At 49.3% G+C, this 23,736-nt stretch overlaps 1 pseudogene; it reads right to left on the bottom strand.

Moving 5' to 3' along the window:
* Positions 1-23,736, bottom strand: part of LOC141119166 (charged multivesicular body protein 3-like) — a 42,227-nt pseudogene that overhangs the window by 6,488 nt on the left and 12,003 nt on the right.

Below are 23,736 nucleotides of genomic sequence, written 5' to 3'. Positions count from 1 at the left end.
TATATTTAATAGATCAAGAGAGAATACATAAAAAAAAAAAAAATGTACAGTAAGGCCTCATTCACGCGGTTGATTAGGGTTGTAGTGTGGCAAGAGTCCATGTAAACCCACACAGACAGTTTGCATTCATGGCCACTCATCTGTCCCTAATTGCATGCAACTGCTCAGTGTGCAATTACATGAGAAGAGTCGAGGAGTCATCGATTTGAAAAGACTTCCTGATCTCAAACACATGTGATCCTTGGCGTAGTTTATGCTGATTTTTGCCACACTACAACTCTACTCGGCACTGTGAACGAGGCTTTAGGGTTTACATACGCTTTAAAGCAGTACTCCAGTAATCTATATTTTTATACCTTCTCCCTGCCTGCATAGAGCAGGCTTGGTGCTCTCGATTTATATTACAGTCCTCCAATGGAATGCAATATTGTTATCGGAAATTACCTGCTGTGATCTCATACAGAATCTTATCAATCTCCAGATCTGCTGCTTCTTCCATTTCATCCTCATCCTCCATTCCTGCAAACGTGTCCTCCAGCATCTCTTCTATAATCCCTGCCTAAAGGGAATAAGCAAAAAGCAATTAAAGAACCTAGGATGAACATGAACAAAATACTCTAAAATTTGAAAGCTACTCAATTTAATCTGGGGGCCTGCAGGCAACTTCGGGGCCATAAAGTTTTGTAGAAGCTGAAGAAAAGTGAAAACTCACTAATATTTTGTAGTTAGATTGGCTCTTTAGCTCCTGGGATTTGTCCAGCCATATCAAGGACATCTTCTGACTTATTAATGCAAATTTAATAGACCAGGAGGATGCTGCAAGACCTACATTTTAAATTTTCCAACACATGCAATTAGTACTTTACCTGCTTCCTATGCAAAAGAAAGGTTAGTTAAAATTAAAAAACCTGTCTACACTCCAGAACACTACACCCCCACATTCCAGGTCTGTACACTGCTCCCCTACTAAGTGACACAGCACCAATTCCAAAAAAAGTTGGCAAAGGTGCATATTGGATTATTTGGTGCATTTTGAATCACAAATGAGGAAAAAAAAGAAACAATCCAGGACTGTTGAACAGTTAGAATTGATATCAGCGAAGAATGGGACACCATTCCTCTACAAAACTCCAGCAACTGGTCTCCTCAGCTCCCAGACATTTACAGAGTGTTGGTAATAGGAGAGGGGATGCTACACCATGGTAAACATGGCCCCGTCCAAAATGTTTTAAGACGGTCATCAATTTCAAAATTATCTTTTCTTCTTCTTAAATTGGTGCATCTCAATTTAAACATTTGATATGTTTTCTAATGTGAATAAAATACGGGTTTATGTGATTTGCAAATCATTGCATCTTGTTTTTATGTAGATCTTACAGGGTTTCAGCTTTTTTGGAATTGGGGTTGTATAAACACTAAACAGCCACCATGCTCATCTTGTGAGCCTGTTGTCAGGGGACGAGATGTACCCCCAGAAATACACAGAACCAGAGGCCTTTACTGAGAAAACTGTAATGCCCCGTACACACGGTCGGACTTTGTTCAGACATTCCGACAACGAAATCCTAGGATTTTTTCAGACGGATGTTGGCTCAAACTTGTCTTGCATACACACGGTCACACAAAGTTGTTGGAAAATCCAATTGTTCTAAATGCGGTGACGTAAAACACGTACGTCGGGACTATAAACGGGGCAGTGGCCAATAGCTTTCATCTCTTTATTTATTCTGAGCATGCGTGGCACTTTGTCCGTCGGATTTGTGTACACACGATCGGAATTTCCGACAAGGTCCTATCACACATTTTCCATCAGAAAATCCGACTGTGTGTACAGGGCATAAGGATGATACCATGCCGGAAATGACAGACACTATGGGGGTTATTTACTAAAGGAAAATCCACTTTGCACTGAAAGTGCACTTGGAAGTAAAGTCGCTGTAGATCTGAGGGGGACATGCAAGGAAGATAAAAAACAGCATTTTAGCTTGCACATGATTGGATGATAAAATCAGCAGAGCTTCCACTCATTTCAGATCTACCTCTTAGATTTAGAGCGACTGCACTTCCAAGTGCACTTGCAGTGCAAAGTGGATTTGCCTTTCGTAAATAACCCCCCCAAGTTTAAATGATACATTCTTATTCATAGTTAACATGCTTTACAATTCTAACAACTGTAAACTGAATGTTTATCTGTGACAAGTTCACTGTAAGCAAAAGGCCAGCCAAAAAAAACACACAAGGATTTAAACATATGCATACATGTAACTGTTGTAGGAGAAATATCTTTTCTATACCAGTGTCACTAAACCCACATCATAGAAAACTGTCAGGAAATGGTGTATTACATGCTGTTCATACTCAGTCACTAGGAGATTCGCTTTCTGTATTCTGCAAAAATCCTGGTTGATCCTGCTGCTCTCTATCTCACCGTTCTGTTCATGTCCCCAATTCAGCTAGGGATTTTACAGCTGTGGTGGCAACTCTGCACATGCTCAGTTTTCAGTGAGTTTCTAGGCTGAGCATTTCCTCCATATCCAATCTGAGCAGCCTAGGTGACTATAGAGTCACACATGTGGGTGTATAAACAGTGGTAAATGACAGCCCACTCCCTCCTTCTCTATGCTCACTAACCAGCTAAGCTCAATGGGGGCAAGATACTACATGTCGATTGATAGAGGATTCACCTCCCTCTTATTCTAACACACAGGCTGGAGGGGCCTGTAACTGGCAGAAGTCCACCCACAACATTTTATTGCCAAAACAAAGATTTGGTTTCAAAAATATATTTGTATGACAATTTAAAACAGTTTATTGATATTTTTTCTCTGTATTCCAAAGGCTGTTTTTTTTTTTTTTTTTTTAACATGTGACCAGCAGTAGAGTACTAGAAGCTCCTCCTGCTTAGGTTTCCCTGTAGACAGGCTGGGTAAGATCTGGGTCATGTGGCAGCTGTATATCGTCTAGGAAAAAGGTACTTGGATGTTTTTTTTAAATTAAAATACGGTAATTACAGTTCCATCATTCAAATAGAGAAATAGAAGGGAAAATGTAAATTAAATATTGTGTGTTTAATACGGTATCACTTTAAAATTTACCCTTGGGTAATGTGTCAAAAATAGAAAATAACCCTGAGTTTTAAACATGCTTTCTGGACCTTTTTCTTGGGAAGAATGGTCAGTACATACACACTACTGTGCAAAAGTCTTATTTGCCTAAGAATTATTTTAAGTTTTCTAGATTGATGTGCCAATAGAAAGAGTGCATTTTTTGCAAATATGTTTTGTGAAGCAACACAATAAGAGATCTAAATGTCCTCAGCATCCTTTAATCTGTAGTTTGAAGTTTCCCACCATATTGCCTTGTGCAGAGATAACGTTAACCAACGTTACACAATTTGACTGGTAACAGTGCACAGATATACCTGCTTCATTTACCATCAAATGGAATCTGACATAATGATCATATGCAAGCTGTCGGGTTTGCCTGCCAACAAACACTAAGCCTTGCAGAGGCCACACTGACCTGAAGACAGCATGGTGTAACTGTTCAATACTGTAATGGTCACATACAACCACAGTAAAAAATAAAAATAAAATCAAACTTTTTATTACGGTCAGGTTATAGTACTGGTTTGTCAGTTAAAGAAGTTATGCCTGGAAGGGGATTTCCTGTCTGTTTTGCCAGTATCCAATCATCAGAAAGTGACGGCATTACCTTATAGTAATAGATATGAAGATACCCTTTTGTCTTGGGATGTACAACAAAAACGACAAAATACTACACAAAACTATCAAACAATGGAGTCTCCAACTTTCTGCTCTTACCTTCATCATCTCTTTGGAAAGCTCCCTCATGGTAGCCTGGATCTCAGGGATTTTCACCAAGTTCTGCATGGCTTTCATCACCTCTGTGCTCCTCTGTAAGGACCCAGAGACTTTGAGGACAGCTATAAAAACACATGAAAATCACTAAGAAAAGGGATACAAAAGATGTATTAACAGTGTGCACCTCCAGAGTGACAATTGTGTTTTTTTTCTTATACCATGACATTTTAATGTCTTACCGTTTTGTATTTTATGGATTTTTTTCCATGAACCGGTTTCTGGATCAATGGAATCTGATAGCCATCTTTACCAAGCGGTCTCATGGAATTGCACTGAAAGGACCCTGCCCCCTTGTCATAGGATTTAACTGAGATCAGCCAATGGCTACCACTGCCTCAGCAAAGCCTGTGAGAGCAGGGAGAGAGGAGAGCCACTACAGAATGGCACAGCGTTGGATCAAGTGGGGAGGGCAATACTGCTAACAAAACATTTTTACCTTTATCTTATTAATTTCTCTACCATTGCCCCCTCTATTGCTATAACACTGCTCCCTTTATTCTCCCACCACTGTCCCTCTATCCTGTAGAAATATTAGAATTTAACCTACAGTGCATCCAGAAAGTATTCACAGTGCTTCACTTTTTCCACATTTTTGTTATGTTACAGCCTTATCCCAAAATAGATTAAATTCATTATTTTCCCACAAAAATTCTACAAACACCCCATAATTACAACGTGAAAGAAATTTGTTTGAAAATCTTAGGAAATTTATTATAAATAAAAAAAAAAAATCACATGTACATAAAAGTATTCACAGCCTTTGCCATGACACTCAAATCTGAGAGACACACACAGCAATAACCAAGCGCCAATGTTATACTACCCAGAGAGCTCCAAGCAGGACATGTAATATATAACTTGTGTATAAACCATGCCATGTACTAGAACATTGTAAATAAATATCAAATAACTTACAGTACAAAAGAGTAGAGGAAGAAGACAATCAGGGACCACCCGTGCAGCCGGACCAACCATATCTGGTAAATACAGATCATAACAATAAGAACACAAATGCAGCCCAGCGCTCAGGGTGTATTAAAAGCAACCTGCAACGGTCATCAAAAATTCAGTAATTTAATAAATCAGTAATAAATATTTATAAAGTGACAGTAGTGGCTACTGATTGAAAAAAAATAAAGTTAAAAAGCACGGTTACAGAAAAACCACAGTAACACAGTATTGAGAACCACAATCTCACAATAATAAAAAACTTAATAGGTATTGCTCTAAGTTTCAACATATGAAGAGCACTTGAAATGGGATACAGTCAGCCTTGGAACAACAAGAGGCCATCACAGGAGATCCTTGCCAAAAAAAACTACCCCAGCAGGAGATGGTGGGTGAGGTGGTCAGGGCGGAACACAGTGCTCACAGCAGGAGGCAGTGGGTGAAGTGGTGGGGGCGAAGCAGAGTACTCACAGCAGGAGAAAAACACACACAGCTACCCCATTCGTTGGGGAGGTTGGCATCATTCAGAACGGCTCACAAGCTCCAACAGGCTGTGAGATGACCGCAGTGTGGATGGTGACAGAGCTCCGCCGTGAGGAGAGCAGCCCAGCTGGAGCTCCGTGGCGTTGAGAGATGACGTCAGCACGGGGGGAGCCGCTGGGATGTCAGTGGGTGGGCAGCGAACCGCTGCTCTGCCGGATGTTGTCTCCACAGGGGTAAAAGCTCCTCAGTGAAATATGGTGACACAGCACCGGGATCTGTACTGAAACTGGGAGGCTGGTCAAGGGGGAAATGATGATGCCAGCAGGCTGATGGAGTTCTCATCTGCCCACACGGCCTGGGGTTCATCAGAAAAATGTAAATGCAATAAAATAGTAAAAATAAAAAAACTGAAAAATAAAGGGTAGAAAATAAAAATAAAAAATGAAAAATGGAGCAACCCGGAAAACTGGATCGGAAGTCGCCGGACCAGGAAGGAGTGGTAAAAGGAATGATGCTGAGGGAAAGCCACTGCTGGTTGATGGGGCGGTATCACAAAAAGATGGATGGATCAAAGTTCATTGTGAAATGGCTCTGGCTGGGGCCACTGTACTGGGGTTGCCTTGACGACGCGTTTCACGCATGAGCGCTTTGTTATAGTCAAAAGTGTAGGCAACTCGCAAGGTTTAAATAGATAAACGTGAATTAAAGGAGGGGACGTGGTGGGAGGGGAAAGGGAAAAAAAAGAAAAAAAAAAAGAAAGTTAACCCATTATGGGGGACAGGGGGGAAAAAAAAACAGGATCTCCGATGTTGACCCCCTGTTGTTCAAAACACCCAATAATGGAAGAAATCACAATTATATATATATATATAGATATATATATATATATATATCTATATATATATACACATACACACTCACACACACACACACAGCTATACATACAGGGTACAAATCATGAGAACACATAATTTACATTCCAACACACAATTTACATTGGTTGTCACTCCATATTATTAACGTAAAATCTCTTAAAAATCTCTTAAAAATATCTCAAAAACCTCTTAAAGAACGCTCCAAAACATCTTATTTAAAAATTCTTTTTGATTTCATATCATACCTTCATTGTTAGTCTAAAAAACAGCCTCCTGCTGTGAGCACTGTGTTCCGCCCTGACCACCTCATCCACCATCTCCTGCTGGGGTAGTTTTTTTGGCAAGGATCTCCTGTGATGGCCTCTTGTTGTTCCAAGGCTGACTGTATCCCATTTCAAGTGCTCTTCATATGTTGAAACTTAGAGCAATACTTATTAACTTTTTTATTATTGTGAGATTGTGGTTCTCAATACTGTGTTACTGTGGTTTTTCTGTAACAGTGCTTTTTAACTTTATTTTTTTCAATCAGTAGCCACTACTGTCACTTTATAAATATTTATTACTGATTTATTAAATTACTGAATTTTTATGACCGTTGCAGGTTGCTTTTAATACACCCTGAGCGCTGGGCTGCATTTGTGTTCTTTTTACTCAAATCTGAGCTCAAGTGCATACTGTTTCCACTAATCATCCTTGAGATGTTTCTACAACTTGATTGGGGTCCACCTGTGGTAAATTCAATTGATTGCACATAATTTGGAAAGGCACACACCTGTCTATATAAAAGGTCCCACAGTTAACAATGCATGTCAGAGCACAAACCAAGCCATGGGGTCCAAGGAATTTTCTGTAGATCTCCGAGACAGGATTGTATCGAGGCACAGATCTGGGGAAGGGTGCAGAAAGATTTCTGCAGCATTGAAGGTCTCAATGAGCACGGTGGCCTCCATCATCCGTGGAAGCCATGAAAAATGGAAGAAGTTTGGAACCACCAGGACTCTTCCTAGAGCGGGCCGCCCGGCCAAACTGAGCAATCGAGGGTGAAGGGCCTTAGTCGGGGAGGTGATCAAGAACCCGATGGTCACTCTGACAGAACTCCAGCATTTCTCTGTGGAGAGGGGAGAACCTTCTAGAAGAACAACCATCTCTGCAGCACTCCACCAATCAGGCCTGTATGGTAGAGTGGCCAGACAGAAGCCACTCCTCAGTAAAAGGCACATGACAGCCCATCTGGAGTTTGCCAAACGTGACCTGAAGGACTCAGACCATGAGAAAAAAAATTCTCTGGTCTGATGAAACAAAGACTGAACTCTTTGACCTGAATGGCAAGTGTCCTGTCTGGAGGAAACCAGGCACCGCTTATCACCTGGCCAATACCATCCCTACAGTGAAGCATGGTGGTGGCAGCATCATGTTTTTAAGCAGCAGGAACTGAGAGACTAGTCAATATCAAGGGAAAGATGAATGCAGCAATGTACAGAGACATCCTTGATGAAAACCTGCTCCAGAGCGCTATGGACCTCAGACTGGAGTGAAGGTTCATCTTCCAACAGGACAATGACCCCAAGCACAGCCAGAGACAACTCTGAGAATGTCCTTTAGTGGCCCAGCCAGAGCCCAGACTTAAACCCGATTGAACATCTCTGGAGAGATCTGAAATTGGCTGTGCTCCGACACTCCCATCCAGGGGCGGACTGACAACTCATGGGGCCCCCGGGCAGTAGAAGGTCATGGGGCCCCCTGTGTCTCCGCCCACATGCAAGCCACACCTACACAAAGCCCCACTTACATAAATCATGGGGCACACAGTAAGGCACATCACATGGCACATAGCAGAGCACGGGGCACATCATGGGGCACAGGGCATGGGGCACACAGTAGGGCACATCACAGGACACATAATGGGGCACCCAGCAGGGTTTATTATGCTGTACACATCAGGGCACATTATTGAGCACAGCATGGTGCATCACAGGGGGTACAGGGCACATCAGTGGGTACACAGCGGGGAACATCACAGAGCACATCAGGAGATACACAGCAGGGAGCGGGCCGCACATCACAGGGCATGTGGCAAATAGTAGGGCACACAGCAGGGCACACAGTAGGGCACATCCTTGGGAACAGGACACAGGCGGTACACATCAGGGCACACATCCCAGGGCATGGGGCACACAGTAGAGCACATTACAGGGCACACAGTAGAGCACAACAGGCTGTACACAGCAGGGCACATCACAAGGCACATCACAGGGCAAGGGGCAAAGAAGGGGGTACACAGCAGGGCACATCACAGGCCATGGGGCACGCAGTAGGGCAAATAGCAGGGCACAAACCAAAACACAGGGCACACAGTAGAGCACTGGGATCCTCCAGACTTAACACAGTGTCTCTCAGGGTAGCCATCAGGGGCGAAGGCGACACAGTGGGGGTGGAGGACACAGGAAGACACCGTGGGGGGGTGGGTGGCACAGGGGGACACTGTAGGTGGGTTGAGGGCACAGGGGGACACCATGGGGGGGAATAGAAGACACAGGGGGACACTGTGGGGGGTGAAGGGCACAGGGGGTCACCGTGGGGGGTGGGTGAAGGGCACAGGGGGACACTGTGGGGAGGTGGAGGGCACAGGGGGACACTGTGGGGAGGTGGAGGGCACAGGGGGTCACTGTGGGGAGGTGGAGGGCACAGGGGGTCACTGTGGGGAGGTGGGGGACACTGTGGGGAGGTGGAGGGCTCAGGGGGAAACTGTGGGGAGGTGGAGGGCTCAGGGGGACACTGTGGGGAGGTGGAGGGCTCAGGGGGACACTGTGGGGAGGTGGAGGGCTCAGGGGGACACTGTGGGGAGGTGGAGGGCTCAGGGGGACACTGTGGGGAGGTGGAGGGCTCAGGGGGACACTGTGGGGAGGTGGGGGGCTCAGGGGGACACTGTGGGGAGGTGGGGGGCACAGGGGGACACTGTGGGGAGGTGGGGGGCACAGGGGGACACTGTGGGGAGGTGGAGGGCTCAGGGGGACACTGTGGGGAGGTGGGGGGCACAGGGGGACACTGTGGGGAGGTGGGGGGCACAGGGGGACACTGTGGGGAGGTGGGGGGCACAGGGGGACACTGTGGGGAGGTGGGGGGCACAGGGGGACACTGTGGGAAGGTGGGGGGCACAGGGGGACACTGTGGGGGGGGGTGGAGGGCTCAGGGGGACACTGTGGGGAGGTGGGGGGCACAGGGGGACACTGTGGGGAGGTGGGGGGCACAGGGGGACACTGTGGGGAGGTGGGGGGCTCAGGGGGACACTGTGGGGAGGTGGGGGGCTCAGGGGGACACTGTGGGGAGGTGGGGGGCACAGGGGGAAACTGTGGGGCACAGGGGGACACTGTGGGGAGGTGGGGGGCACAGGGGGACACTGTGGGGAGGTGGGGGGCACAGGGGGACACTGTGGGGAGGTGGGGGGCACAGGGGGACACTGTGGGGAGGTGGGGGGCACAGGGGGACACTGTGGGGAGGTGGGGGGCACAGGGGGTCACTGTGGGGAGGTGGAGGGCACTGTGGGGAGGTGGAGGGCACAGGGGGACACTGTGGGGAGGTGGAGGGCTCAGGGGGAAACTGTGGGGAGGTGGAGGGCTCAGGGGGAAACTGTGGGGAGGTGGAGGGCACAGGGGGACACTGTGGGGAGGTGGAGGGCACAGGGGGACACTGTGGGGAGGTGGAGGGCTCAGGGGGAAACTGTGGGGAGGTGGAGGGCTCAGGGGGACACTGTGGGGAGGTGGAGGGCACAGGGGGACACTGTGGGGAGGTGGAGGGCTCAGGGGGACACTGTGGGGAGGTGGAGGGCTCAGGGGGACACTGTGGGGAGGTGGAGGGCTCAGGGGGACACTGTGGGGAGGTGGAGGGCTCAGGGGGACACTGTGGGGAGGTGGAGGGCTCAGGGGGACACTGTGGGGAGGTGGAGGGCTCAGGGGGACACTGTGGGGAGGTGGGGGGCACAGGGGGACACTGTGGGGAGGTGGGGGGCACAGGGGGACACTGTGGGGAGGTGGGGGGCTCAGGGGGACACTGTGGGGAGGTGGGGGGCACAGGGGGACACTGTGGGGAGGTGGAGGGCTCAGGGGGAAACAGGGGGACACTGTGGGGAGGTGTAAGGCTCAGGGGGAAACTGTGGGGAGGTGGAGGCACAGGGGGACACGGTGGGGGGCACAGGGGGACACTGTGGGGAGGTGGGGGGCACAGGGGGACAGTGTGGGGAGGTGGAGGGCTCAGGGGGAAACGGGGGGGCACAGGGGGACACTGTGGGGAGGTGGAGGGCACAGGGGGACACTGTGGGGAGGTGGGGGGCACAGGGGGACACTGTGGGGAGGTGGGGGGCACAGGGGGACACTGTGGGGAGGTGGGGGGCACAGGGGGACACTGTGGGGAGGTGGGGGGCACAGGGGGACACTGTGGGGAGGTGGGGGGCACAGGGGGACACTGGGGAGGTGGGGGGCACAGGGGGACACTGTGGGGAGGTGGGGGGCTCAGGGGGACACTGTGGGGAGGTGGAGGGCTCAGGGGGAAACTGTGGGGAGGTGGAGGGCTCAGGGGGAAACTGTGGGGGGGTGGGGGGCACAGGGGGACACTGTGGGGGGGGTGGGGGGCACAGGGGGACACTGTGGGGGGGGTGGGGGGCACAGGGGGACACTGTGGGGAGGTGGGGGGCACAGGGGGACACTGTGGGGGGGGTGGAGGGCTCAGGGGGACACTGTGGGGGGGGTGGAGGGCACAGGGGGACACTGTGGGGAGGTGGGGGGCACAGGGGGACACTGTGGGAAGGTGGGGGGCTCAGGGGGACACTGTGGGAAGGTGGGGGGCTCAGGGGGACACTGTGGGGAGGTGGAGGGCTCAGGGGGACACTGTGGGGAGGTGGAGGGCTCAGGGGGACACTGTGGGGAGGTGAGGGGCACAGGGGGACACTGTGGGGAGGTGGAGGGCTCAGGGGGACACTGTGGGGAGGTGGAGGGCTCAGGGGGAAACTGTGGGGAGGTGGAGGGCTCAGGGGGACACTGTGGGGAGGTGGAGGGCTCAGGGGGACACTGTGGGGAGGTGGGGGGCACAGGGGGACACTGTGGGGAGGTGGGGGGCACAGGGGGACACTGTGGGGGGGGTGGAGGGCTCAGGGGGACACTGTGGGGAGGTGGGGGGCACAGGGGGACACTGTGGGGAGGTGGGGGGCACTGTGGGGAGGTGGGGGGCACAGGGGGACACTGTGGGGAGGTGGGGGGCACAGGGGGACACTGTGGGGAGGTGGGGGGCACAGGGGGACACTGTGGGGGGGTGGAGGGCTCAGGGGGACACTGTGGGGAGGTGGGGGGCACAGGGGGACACTGTGGGGAGGTGGGGGGCACAGGGGGACACTGTGGGGAGGTGGGGGGCACAGGGGGACACTGTGGGGGGCTCAGGGGGACACTGTGGGGAGGTGGGGGGCTCAGGGGGACACTGTGGGGAGGTGGAGGGCTCAGGGGGACACTGTGGGGAGGTGGAGGGCTCAGGGGGAAACTGTGGGGAGGTGGAGGGCTCAGGGGGAAACTGTGGGGCACAGGGGGACACTGTGGGGAGGTGGGGGCACAGGGGGACACTGTGGGGAGGTAGGGGGCTCAGGGGGACACTGTGGGGAGGTGGAGGGCTCAGGGAGAAACTGTGGGGAGGTGGAGGGCTCAGGGGGAAACTGTGGGGCACAGGGGGACACTGTGGGGAGGTGGGGGCTCAGGGGGACACTGTGGGGAGGTGGGGGGCTCAGGGGGACACTGTGGGGAGGTGGGGGGCTCAGGGGGACACTGTGGGGAGGTGGGGGGCTCAGGGGGAAACTGTGGGGAGGTGGGGGGCACAGGGGGACACTGTGGGTGGGAAGCTGTGCAGCAACTTTTTAATAGCAGCATGTGGTACAAGCTGCTGCACTTTCCTTCCTAGATGCAGAGTAGCGCGGGAAGCGGCTGTATACAGACCTCTCGTGATGCGGTCCTCCTCCTCGCCGGCCTCTCCTCTTTTCTGTCCGTCCAAGGTGATGACAGATACAAGCACCTGGGATGGACGGGAGGGAAGGAGGGGCCGGCGGGGGGGGAGGAGGAGCGCATCACGAGAGGTCTGTATAAACTACAGTCTCTTAGCAGTGAGCAGGGACCCGATCTGCCCGTCAATCACAGCTAGCTGACGGGTAGGTCGGGCCCCGAAGTGAAAGCTGCCATGGGGCCCCCTACTGGCCACGGGCCCTCGGTCAGCGTCCGAACTGCCCGATGGTCAGTCCGCCCCTGCTCCCATCCAACCTGATGGAGCATGACAGGTCCTACAAAGAAGAATGGGAGAAACTGCCCAACAATAGGTGTGCTAAGCTTGTAGCATCATACTCAAAAAGACTTGAGGCTGTAATTGGTGCCAAAGGTGCTTCAACAAAGTATTTAGTAAAGGCTGTGAATACTTACGTACATGGGTTTTTTTTTTTTTTTAATAAATTTGCAAAGATTTCAAACACACTTTTTTCACGTTGTCATTATGGAGTATTATTTGTAGAATTTTGAGGAAAATAATGAATTTAATCTAATTTGGAATAAGGCTGTAAAATAACAAAATTTGACAAAAATGTCAGCCTACTCTATTCTAGGAAATTCAAACCTAAACCACTGCACTACAGAACCCTTTAAAGTGCATCCGCGAAGCCGATTCCAAGTGTCCACTCACTTTAGAAACAGCCTGAACCCAATTCTACAGAGGCACACCCAAACTCAAATATACAGTATAGTTTATTACCCATTACCTAACCTATTATTTACGTTTTTTTCCCCAAAAAAGATTTTTTTTTAAAGTATAGAAATTGATGACCTATGCGCTTCTGTTTAACTCCAAGGTTTCAGTGGTGTGGGTGTTCTAACCTGGCATGTCTAAATCATATTACAGGGAAGTAACCCTCAGGATTAGAACTACAGATTCTGGGGGGTGGTGACATGGATTGTCACAACTGAAGTACATGCAAGCACAGATTCCCTTGTAAGCATTTTATACAGGGGGCATGTCTTCTGATCAATCTATGAGCTTTAAGGGTGCATTGCTGGAAAACCAGTCTATTATTTGCAATAACAAACCAGAGAGACTACAATGGCTTAAAGTAGAACTATGAGACCACAGCACATCAACCATGAGACTACTGCACACATGAACACAACACTCGACACACAATTTTAGATTAGTTCTAGAATAGCTTTAATGTGTATATAGAGCCAGAACTTTATTTTTTGTAGAAGTTTGGAGTGTAGATGTAGTAGGGAGGTTTAGAATCTCTGTCAAGTTTCTACACAACATATGGGGTGTGCACCCTTCAATCCTCTGCGCTGAGCTGCCTAAAAAGTACAAATATCAAAACAAAAACATAACCTTCAGGCTATGTTTCCACTAGTGCAACTCCAAAGTCGTGCGATTTACACTCGATTCACACAGGGGCAACACGACTTCAACGCGACTTTGCAACACGACTTCAACACGACTTGTGGATCCGACTTTCAATGAACGGGGATCCGACTTGGATCCCCGCCACTGTGTTTGGTATGAATCTTAAGGGGGAACTCCGCGCCAATTTTTAAATAAAAATCCGGCATGGGTTCCCCCCCCAGGGGCATACCAGGCCCTTGGGTCCGGTATGGATCTTGAGGGGAACCCCCCTACGCCGAAAGGACGGCGTGGGGGGTCCCCCCAATCCATACCAGACCCTTATCCGAGCACGCAGCCCGGCCGGACAGGAATGGGGGTGGGGACGAGCGAGCGCCCCCCCCCCCTTGAACCGTACCAGGCCGCATGCCCTCAACATGGGGGGGGTTGGTGCCTTGGGGCAGGGGGGCGCGCTGCGGCCCCCCCACCCCAAAGCACCTTGTCCCCATGTTGATGAGGACAAGGGCCTCTTCCCGACAACCCTGGCCGTTGGTTGTCGGGGTCTGCGGGCGGGGGGCTTATCGGAATCTGGGAGCCCCCTTTAATAAGGGGGCCCCCAGATCCCGGCCCCCCACCCTATGTGAATGAGTATGGGGTACATGGTACCCCTACCCATTCACCTAGGGGAAAAAAAGCGTCAATAAAACAAACAGTACACAGGTTTTTTAAAATAATTTATTAGGCAGCTCCGGGATCTTCTTCCGACTTCGGGGGTCCTCTTCCGACTTCGGGGGTCTCTCCGCCGTCTCCTCCCGGTGTCCGCATCTTCTGCCGGCTCCTCCGCTATCTTCTGCAGCTCAATTGCTAGCGGTGGTCCGGACTTCTGCCTTCTTCTTTTCTTCCAGAGATGTTGACACGACGCTCTCTCCAGCTGGAATGGTCTCTGAACGCTCCGCAACGAACTTATATAGGCGGTGACCCCGCCCCCTTATGAGGTCACTGTCCCAGGGCATGCTGGGGCTGTGCCGTCATAAGGGGGCGTGGTCATCACCCGGTGACCACGCCTCCTAAAACGTCACAGACCCAGCATGCCCAGGGACTGTGACGGCATAAGGGGGCGGGGTCACCGCCTATATAAGTCCCTTGCAGAGCGCACAGAAACCATTCTGGCTGGGGAGAGCGTCGTGTCAACATCTCTGGAAGAGAAGAGGGAAGAAGATGATCCAGAGGTCCGGACCACCGCTGGCAAAAGAGCGCCAGAAGATAGCGGTGGAGCCGGCAGAAGATGCGGACACCGGGAGAAGACGCCGGAGAGACCCCCGGAGTCGGAAGAAGATCCCGGAGCTGCCTAATAAATTATTTTAAATACCTGTGTACTGTGTTTTTTATTGACGCTTTTTTCCCTAGGTGAATGGGTAGGGGTACCATGTACCCCATACCTATTCACATAGGGTGGGGGGCCGGGATCTGGGGGCCCCCTTATTAAAGGAGGCTCCCAGATTCCGATAAGCCCCCCGCCCGCAGACCCCGACAACCAACGGCCAGGGTTGTCGGGAAGAGGCCCTTGTCCTCATCAACATGGGGACAAGGTGCTTTGGGGTGGGGGGGGCCGCAGCGCGCCCCCCTCCCCCAAGGCACCAAACCCCCCATGTTGAGGGCATGCGGCCTGGTACGGTTCAGGAGGGGGGGGGCGCTCGCTCGTCCCCACCCCCATTCCTGTCCGGCCGGGCTGCGTGCTCGGATAAGGGTTTGGTATGGATTGGGGGGGGACCCCCCACGCCGTTTTTTCGGCGTAGGGGGTTCTCCTCAAGGTCCATACCAGACCCAAGGGCCTGGTATGCCCCTGGAGGGGGAACCCATGCCGGATTTTTATTTAAAATTTGGCGCGGAGTTCCCCATTTGAGCACAAGTCGCATGCCGAAGTCGGATCATGCGAGACGGCGATCCGACTTCAATGATAGTCAATAGGCTGAAGTCGGATCAAAGTCGGATCCAAGTAGTACAGGGAGTACGCTCTGAAGTCGGAGCGACTTCAGTAGTGTCTATTAAGACGCTCCCATGCACTGTAATGTGAATCTCTTTCTGGGGCGACTTGGGGCGACTTGAGGGCTTACAAGTCGGATCCCAAGTCGCGGTAGTGTGAACCGAGCCTTAGAGTGAGACTTTGATCCAACTCTACGCTCTCTGAATCAAAGTCACATCAAAGTAGTGCGGGCATCTTTTCAAAGCCGCTGCAACTTTAAGTCACAGATTGGAACGGGTGCCATTAAAAAACAAATTGACTGCGACTCCAAAGTCACATGACAAGTCGCACTAGTGGAAACAGAGCCTCAGTTTCCAGACCTGGGCTCTAGATACAACAATATTTAACAGTCCAGCTCCCAAACCACCCCTTAACCACTTGCCGACCGGGCCACAGCCAAATGACGGCTACATCACGGTCGGCTAGTTCTGAGGGGGGCGCACTATGACGTCCTCCTGAACTCGAGCTTCAGGGGAGCCCCCTGGGAGGACCGATCGCATCACGGATCGGGGTAAAGGGCCGATGATAGTGGCCTTTTACCTGGAGATTGCTCCATCCAATGACGGAGCGATCACTTGTCAACAAGCCAGCACATCTGGTTCAGCTGTCTCTCCTCTCAACGATTGGTACAGTATGTGAGGAAAGGAGGGAGCTGGTGCAGCAGTGCGAGTGGGCTGGATGTAAAGTGCCCACAGCGCTGATCTGTGCCCATTCATGCCCCATCCATGCCTCATACATGCCCATCCATGCCTCATACACGTCTCATTCATACCTCAACCGTGCTACATCAGTGCCACACCAGTGCTCATCCTGACGGTTCTCTCCACATGTTGGGCCTCTGTACGTGGCCAGGCTGTGTAAAAATCTCACACCTGTGGTATAGCCATACTGAGGAGGAGTAGCAGAATGTGTTTTGGGGTGTAATTTTTGCTATGTACATGCTATGTGTTGGAAATATATTATAAAGTTGACAACTTTGTGAAAAAAAAAAAAAAAAAAAAAAATTGCGTTTATTTTCTTTACACATTTTCCCAAAAACTTGTGGAAAAAATGACATGTTCAAAAGACTCATTATGCCTCCTAGATTATGTGGTGGGGTGTTTGCTTTTCAAAATGGGGTCATTTTTGGGGCGTTTTTCCATTGTCCCAGTGCTCCAGGACCTTCAAAAGTGTAATAGGTAGTCAAGAAATTAAGTGTGTGATTTATGTCCCTAGAACACTTGACGGTGCTCCCTGCATGTCGGGCCTCTATGTGGCATCACCATACTCAAGAGGAGTAGCAGAATGTGTTTTGGGGTGTAGTTGCAAGTATGCATATGCTGTGAGAACCTGTTAATATGACAACTTTATGGGGGGAAAAAAAAAAAAAAAAATCTTCAATTTGCAAAGAATTGTGGAAAAAATTACAACTACAAAAAACTCGCCATGCTTCTTACTAAATACCTTGGAATGTCTACTTTCCAAACAGGGGTAATTTGGGGGGTATTTGTACTTTCCTGGCTTGTTAGACCCCTTTCACACTGAGGCATTTTTCAGGTGTTAAAGTGGTAAAAGAATAGTGACTGTAAAACGCCTCCCCTGCAGCCCCAGTGTGAAAGCCCAAGTGCTTTTACACTGGAGCGGTGCGCTTGCAGGAAGTTAGAAAAAGTCCTGCAAGCAGCATCTTTGGAGCGGTGTGTACACCGTCCCTGCCCATTGAAATGAATGGGCGCCGCTGCTAAAGCACCTGCAAAGCGCTTCGGCAGCGGTGCTTTTCAGGCACATTTAACCCTTTCTTCGGCCGCTAGCGGGGGTTAAAAGAGCCCCGCTAGCGGTCAAAAAGCACAGCTAAAACGACAGTATAGCGCAGCTAAAACTAGCAGCGATTTACCGCCAACACAGAGCGGTGCCAGTCTGAAAGTGGTCTAATTGTCTCAAGAAATGATAGGCCGTCAGTACATCAGGTGTGATCAATTTTCAGTGATTGTAAAAGTTATAGAGTTTACAAGCTATGGTGCCAAAGACCAAATAATATACAACAATTTTGGTTATTTTTACCAAAGATATGTAGCAGTATAAATTTTGGCCAACATTTATGAAGAAAAATTAGTAATTTGCAAAATCTTATAACAGAAGCAAAGATAAAAGCATTTTTTTTTTTTTTTTTTTTTTTACAAAACTTTGTCTTTTTTCATTTATAGCGCAAGAAATAAAAAACCCAGTGGTGATTAAATACCACCAAAAGAAAGTTTTTTTTTTTTTTTTTTTTTTTTTTTTACACAAATAAAACACCACACACAAAAATTATATGAGTACAGTGTTGAATGACTGAGAAATTGTCATTCAAAATGTAAGAACACTGAAAGCTAAAAATTGGCCTGGTTAGGAAGTGCCCAGTGGGCAAGTGGTTAATTATGTTTTTACTGCTGTCCTCTGGCTCTTATTCAACAGTAAGCCTGGGTTCACACTTGTGCGAACACAGACATCGCATGTGATTCGCACTCGCACTACGGTGCCGATCGCATGCAATATCTGCAATGAGAGTTTAGCCATACAGTTGTATAGCTGAACCCGCATTCGATCCGCAGGAAAATAGTGCAGGGAACTGATTCCTGTGCGAGTTCACACTGCGATCTGTGAACCAATCTGGGGGTGTGATTAACATTGTATTGACACCTGCAGCGGTTTGCAGAGGGCAGTGTAAGAGGGCAGTGTAAACTACATGCGGGAGAGATTTGATGCGGGAACCGGCGCTGGAATTGCGCCGGTTCCCACATCGCATATGTGTGAACCTAGGCTAAATGGCTTTAAACATGCTTGGGACAAAGAGAAATCTATCTATCTATCGGCGTATAACACGCACCCCAAGTTTAGGAGGGAATTTTAAGGAAAAAAAAACTTTTAGGAGTAAAGTTTAAGGAAGAAAAAATTACATTAAAATGCCCATCAATGCAGCGTTATCGGTGTCCATCTGCAGCCTTGTCAGTGCAGCTTTGCCCCAGTGCAGCCATGTCAGTGCAGCTTTGCCCCAGTGCAGCCATGTCAGTGCAGCTTTGCCCCAGTGCAGCCATGTCAGTGCAGCTTTGCCCCAGTGCAGCCATGTCAGTGCAGCTTTGCCCCAGTGCAGCCATGTCAGTGCAGCTTTGCCCCAGTGCAGCCATGTCAGTGCAGCTTTGCCCCAGTGCAGCCATGTCAGTGCAGCTTTGCCCCAGTGCAGCCATGTCAGTGCAGCTTTGCCCCAGTGCAGCCATGTCAGTGCAGCTTTGCCCCAGTGCAGCCATGTCAGTGCAGCTTTGCCCCAGTGCAGCCTTGTCAGTGCAGCCATGTCAGTGCAGCCTTGTGCGATTGCCGCAATCGCTGCCGACATACACAGCCTTGTCAGTGCAGCTTTGCCCCAGTGCAGCCTTGTCAGTGCAGCTTTGCCCCAATGCAGCCATGTCAGTGCAGCTTTGCCCCAATGCAGCCATGTCAGTGCAGCTTTGCCCCAATGCAGCCATGTCAGTGCAGCTTTGCCCCAATGCAGCCATGTCAGTGCAGCTTTGCCCCAATGCAGCCATGTCAGTGCAGCTTTGCCCCAATGCAGCCATGTCAGTGCAGCTTTGCCCCAATGCAGCCATGTCAGTGCAGCTTTGCCCCAATGCAGCCATGTCAGTGCAGCTTTGCCCCAGTGCAGCCATGTCAGTGCAGCTTTGCCCCAGTGCAGCCATGTCAGTGCAGCTTTGCCCCAGTGCAGCCATGTCAGTGCAGCTTTGCCCCAGTGCAGCCTTGTCAGTGCAGCTTTGCCCCAGTGCAGCCATGTCAGTGCAGCTTTGCCCCAGTGCAGCCATGTCAGTGCAGCTTTGCCCCAGTGCAGCCATGTCAGTGCAGCTTTGCCCCAGTGCAGCCATGTCAGTGCAGCTTTGCCCCAGTGCAGCCTTGTCAGTGCAGCCATGTCAGTGCAGCCTTGTGCGATTGCCGCAATCGCTGCCGACATACACAGCCTTGTCAGTGCAGCTTTGCCCCAGTGCAGCCTTGTCAGTGCAGCTTTGCCCCAGTGCAGCCATGTCAGTGCAGCTTTGCCCCAGTGCAGCCATGTCAGTGCAGCTTTGCCCCAGTGCAGCCATGTCAGTGCAGCTTTGCCCCAGTGCAGCCATGTCAGTGCAGCTTTGCCCCAGTGCAGCCATGTCAGTGCAGCTTTGCCCCAGTGCAGCCATGTCAGTGCAGCTTTGCCCCAGTGCAGCCATGTCAGTGCAGCCTTGCCCCAGTGCAGCCTTGCCCCAGTGCAGCCTTGCCCCAGTGCAGCCTTGCCCCAGTGCAGCCTTGCCCCAGTGCAGCCTTGTGTGATTGCCGCGATCGCCGCCGACATACACAGCCGTGTGTAAATTCAAATATGGCGCCGAGACTGCAAGGACTCGTCGGAGCCGAGATACACATACCCGAGTATCTTCGTCTTTTCTCTGTGTCGCTCACAGTCACGCCCAGTCACGCCCAGTCCCGCCCTATGATGGACATAACACAGGTCCAATGGCGGGACTGGGCGGGACTGGGGGTGACTGAGCAGCGCCGAGAAAAGCCGAAGATACTCAGGTATGTGTATCTCGGCTCCGACGAGTCCCTGCAGTTTTGGGCGCCATATTTGAATTTACACACGGCTGTGTATGTCGGCGGCAATAGCCGCGATCGTTCCGATCATAACAAAATTGGCGGTGATCGGCCTATAACACGCACCCACGATTTTCCCCTAAATTTAAGGGGAAAAAAGTGCGTGTTATATGCCCATAAATGATTAGATAGATTAGATAGATTAGATAACACACAAAAAAAAAAAAAAAGGCAGACTCGATGGACCACTCAGTCTTTTTTGTGCAGTTACTTTTCTAGGCAAGATTCACCCCCTTCTGTCTTGGTGACAATTTTTACTGAGAAATCCAAAACTAAAAAACAAAAATTTTGTTATGATCGGAACGATCGCGGCTATTGCCGCCGACATACACAGCCGTGTGTAAATTCAAATATGGCGCCGAGACTGCAGGGACTCGTCAGAGCCGAGATACACATACCTGAGTATCTTCGGCTTTTCTCGGCGCTGCTCACAGTCACCCCCAGTCCCGCCATTGGACCTGTGTTATGTCCATCATAGGGCGTGACTGTGAGCGGCACAGAGAAAAGCCGAAGATACTCGGGTATGTGTATCTCGGCTCCGACGAGTCCTTGCAGTCTCGGCGCCTAGGTAGATAGATAGATAGATAGATAACACACAAAAAAAAAAAAAGGCAGACTCGATGGACCACTCAGTCTTTTTTGTGCAGTTACTTTTCTAGGCAAGATTCACCCCCTTCTCTGTCTTGGTGACAATTTTTACTGAGAAATCCAAAACTAAAAAAAGTAAAAAAAAAAAAAAAAAATTATAAAAGGGAAAATCTTCCAATGTGGACACTTGCTTTGGTAACAAGTGTCTAAGAGAGAATTTCCCCTCACTTCCTGTTTCCCAGGACAGGAGAACAAAAACGTGCCAGAGGTCCTAAGTTCTTACTCGATCCAAAAAAAAAAAAAAAAAAAAAACCATACGAGAACAGAAATCCAAAACCAGGCATACATCATAAATGAGTCAACAAAGCGGTTTAACCCTCCCCTAGAAAGGAAAAAGACTTACCCAACTGATTCTTCATACTCATGAGTACAGAGTTCATGTGGGCCTTGGAGGCATAGAGCTTACTTATTGCCCGATTGGACTGCACAACCTACTTTGCTAATATTTTACAAACATCCCTGTTGCCTTTCTTTGCCGATTCCTTTATTGAGCGCTTGACTTTCTCTTGCTCTCTCTGGATATCTAGAACACATGTACATATATCATCTGGCTTGCTACAAAAAAACAGAAGCATTTAGAAGCGCACCCGTATTGTCCACACAACTAAACCACCTCTTCAGACATCATAAAACATTTTAGAGAGGTCAAATTAATTTTTATTTTGCAACTTGATGACTTTTCTTCCCGGTCAATCACAGTTGACAGGTGTACCTAAACCATACCAACCCCTTAAGCATAGACCATGCGACCAAGGTTGACCTTTAGAAGAGACTCAGGTGTGCCCACACTTATGGCACAGAAAAACCAGTGGAAAATCTAGATTTTGGGGGCCTACAAGTGGGTTATGTTTCCAGTCAAGTTTTTGGAAAAGTTTGCCTTTATGTAGAACCTCAGCCTAAACTTCTTTACGTTTTGATTTCAGTGAGTAAGGGTGAGACCTTTTGGCAGGTTTTTATTGCTGTCCACATTACAGTTGAAGAGATTTTCCAACACTTGCTGTCTCTATACCACCAGGTCACTCTAATGCCCTGTACACACGGTCGGACATTCCGACAACAAAAACCATGGATTTTTTTCCGACGGATGTTGGCTCAAACTTGTCTTGCATACACACGGTCACACAAAGTTGTTGGAAAATCCGATCGTTCTGAACGCGGTGACGTAAAACATGTACGTCGGGACTATAAACGGGGCAGTAGCCAATAGCTCTCGTCTCTTAATTTATTCTGAGCATGCGTGGCACTTTGTGCGTGGTATTTGTGTACACACGATCGGAATTTCCAACAACGGATTTTGTTGTCGGAAAATTTTATAGCAAGCTCTCAAACTTTATGTGTCGGAAATTCCTATGGAAAATGTGTGATGGAGCCCACACACGGTCGGAATTTCCGACAACAAGGTCCTATTCCATCGGAAAATCCTATCGTGTGTACAGGGCATAAGACACATTGGGGTTGATTTACTAAAACTGGAGAGTGCAAAATCTGGTGCAGCTCTGCATAGAAACCAATCAGCACCCAGGTTTTTTTTTTTCCCTTCAAAGCTAAATTGAACAAGCTGAAATTGGAAGCTGATTGGCTACCATGGACAACTGCAGATTTCGCACTTTCCAGTTATAGTAAATCAACCCCAGAGGTGTAATAAGAACAGAAAAACCTCCCCAACTGAATTCAAACAAAAATCGGCAGAGGCTCTTTCCCCACTAAAACCACAACTAAAAATGTAAATGATATTAATAAATTAAAAAAATTGTTTAAAGCTGGTTTTTAAAATGAATGTGGTTTAAAAATAAGTAAATAAAAAAAAATACCTAAAAGGTAAATAATACCCAAATGGTGCTGCGAATATCTGTTTTAGACTTCAGATCGACTTCTACGTAGAGGTATTTGACCTCAAAAGTCTCTTCAAATTAAAGTGAAACTTTATGCTATAAAATAGTGAACAGGCAGGCTTTTTATTATAGAAGACACATACTATGTATGTTTTGCATTAAACTATTCTTGCTTGCCTGTACACTGAGCTACGCAGCTGAATGTAATATCCCGCCATTGGCTCAGATAAATGAACATCTGCGCATGTGAGGGGGCAATGCAATCTCGACCTGGCAACTCAAAATGGATGATCATCATAACCTGAAAAAAGGAAAAAGTGGCCAGCGAGGGAGGTTGTGGACACCACATCACTGGAGTGAAGGGTAGTACAGTTCTGCTTTAAAGGACAAGTACAGCCCAAGTTCAACGTTTTGCACTCCTGTGACCCATTTTCAGCTGACAGAGGGCTGAAGCCCACTGTCAGCTGACACCACAGAGCCGGTCCAGGCTCAGGAAGGATCGTGACAATATGGTCGGGATTCACCTACAGGCCTGGACAGGCACCTAGTTCAGCCTGTATGCGAGCCGCTGAAAGCCTGAGCAGGTTGCTCCTGCTCCCTCCACAGCCCAGCACTCCAGTGAGCGAGGGGGGGGGGGGGCAGAGCAGAGAGCCGACTCTCTGCTCACGGAGCTGTGAGAACTGAGTGGTTGACGGTGTTTGATCGCTTGGTTCTTCTTAGTGTTTAAGCCAGTGGGGGACAGATGCTGCATCCACCTAGGTAAGTATGATTCACAAAAAAGCAAATCCCATACATCTCTTAAGAATAATCCCCCTTTCTGTACTAAGCTCTGCCCCTTTTTATTCAACTTTGGAATTCCAGTCTCTACCTCAGACTGAGGTTCTTATATAGTTACATAGTTGGTGAGGTTGAAAAAAGACACAAGTCCAACCTATGTGTGCACTTTTATGTCAGTATTACATTGTATATCCCTGTATGTTGTGGTCGTTCAGGTGCTTATCTAATAGTTTTTTGAAACTATCAATGCCCCCCGCTGAGACCAC

The sequence above is a fragment of the Aquarana catesbeiana genome, linkage group LG01 (genome assembly GCF_042186555.1).
Source record: "Aquarana catesbeiana isolate 2022-GZ linkage group LG01, ASM4218655v1, whole genome shotgun sequence".
Classification (NCBI taxonomy): Eukaryota; Metazoa; Chordata; class Amphibia; order Anura; family Ranidae; genus Aquarana; species Aquarana catesbeiana.
This window is presented reverse-complemented; position numbering and strand designations above follow the sequence as displayed.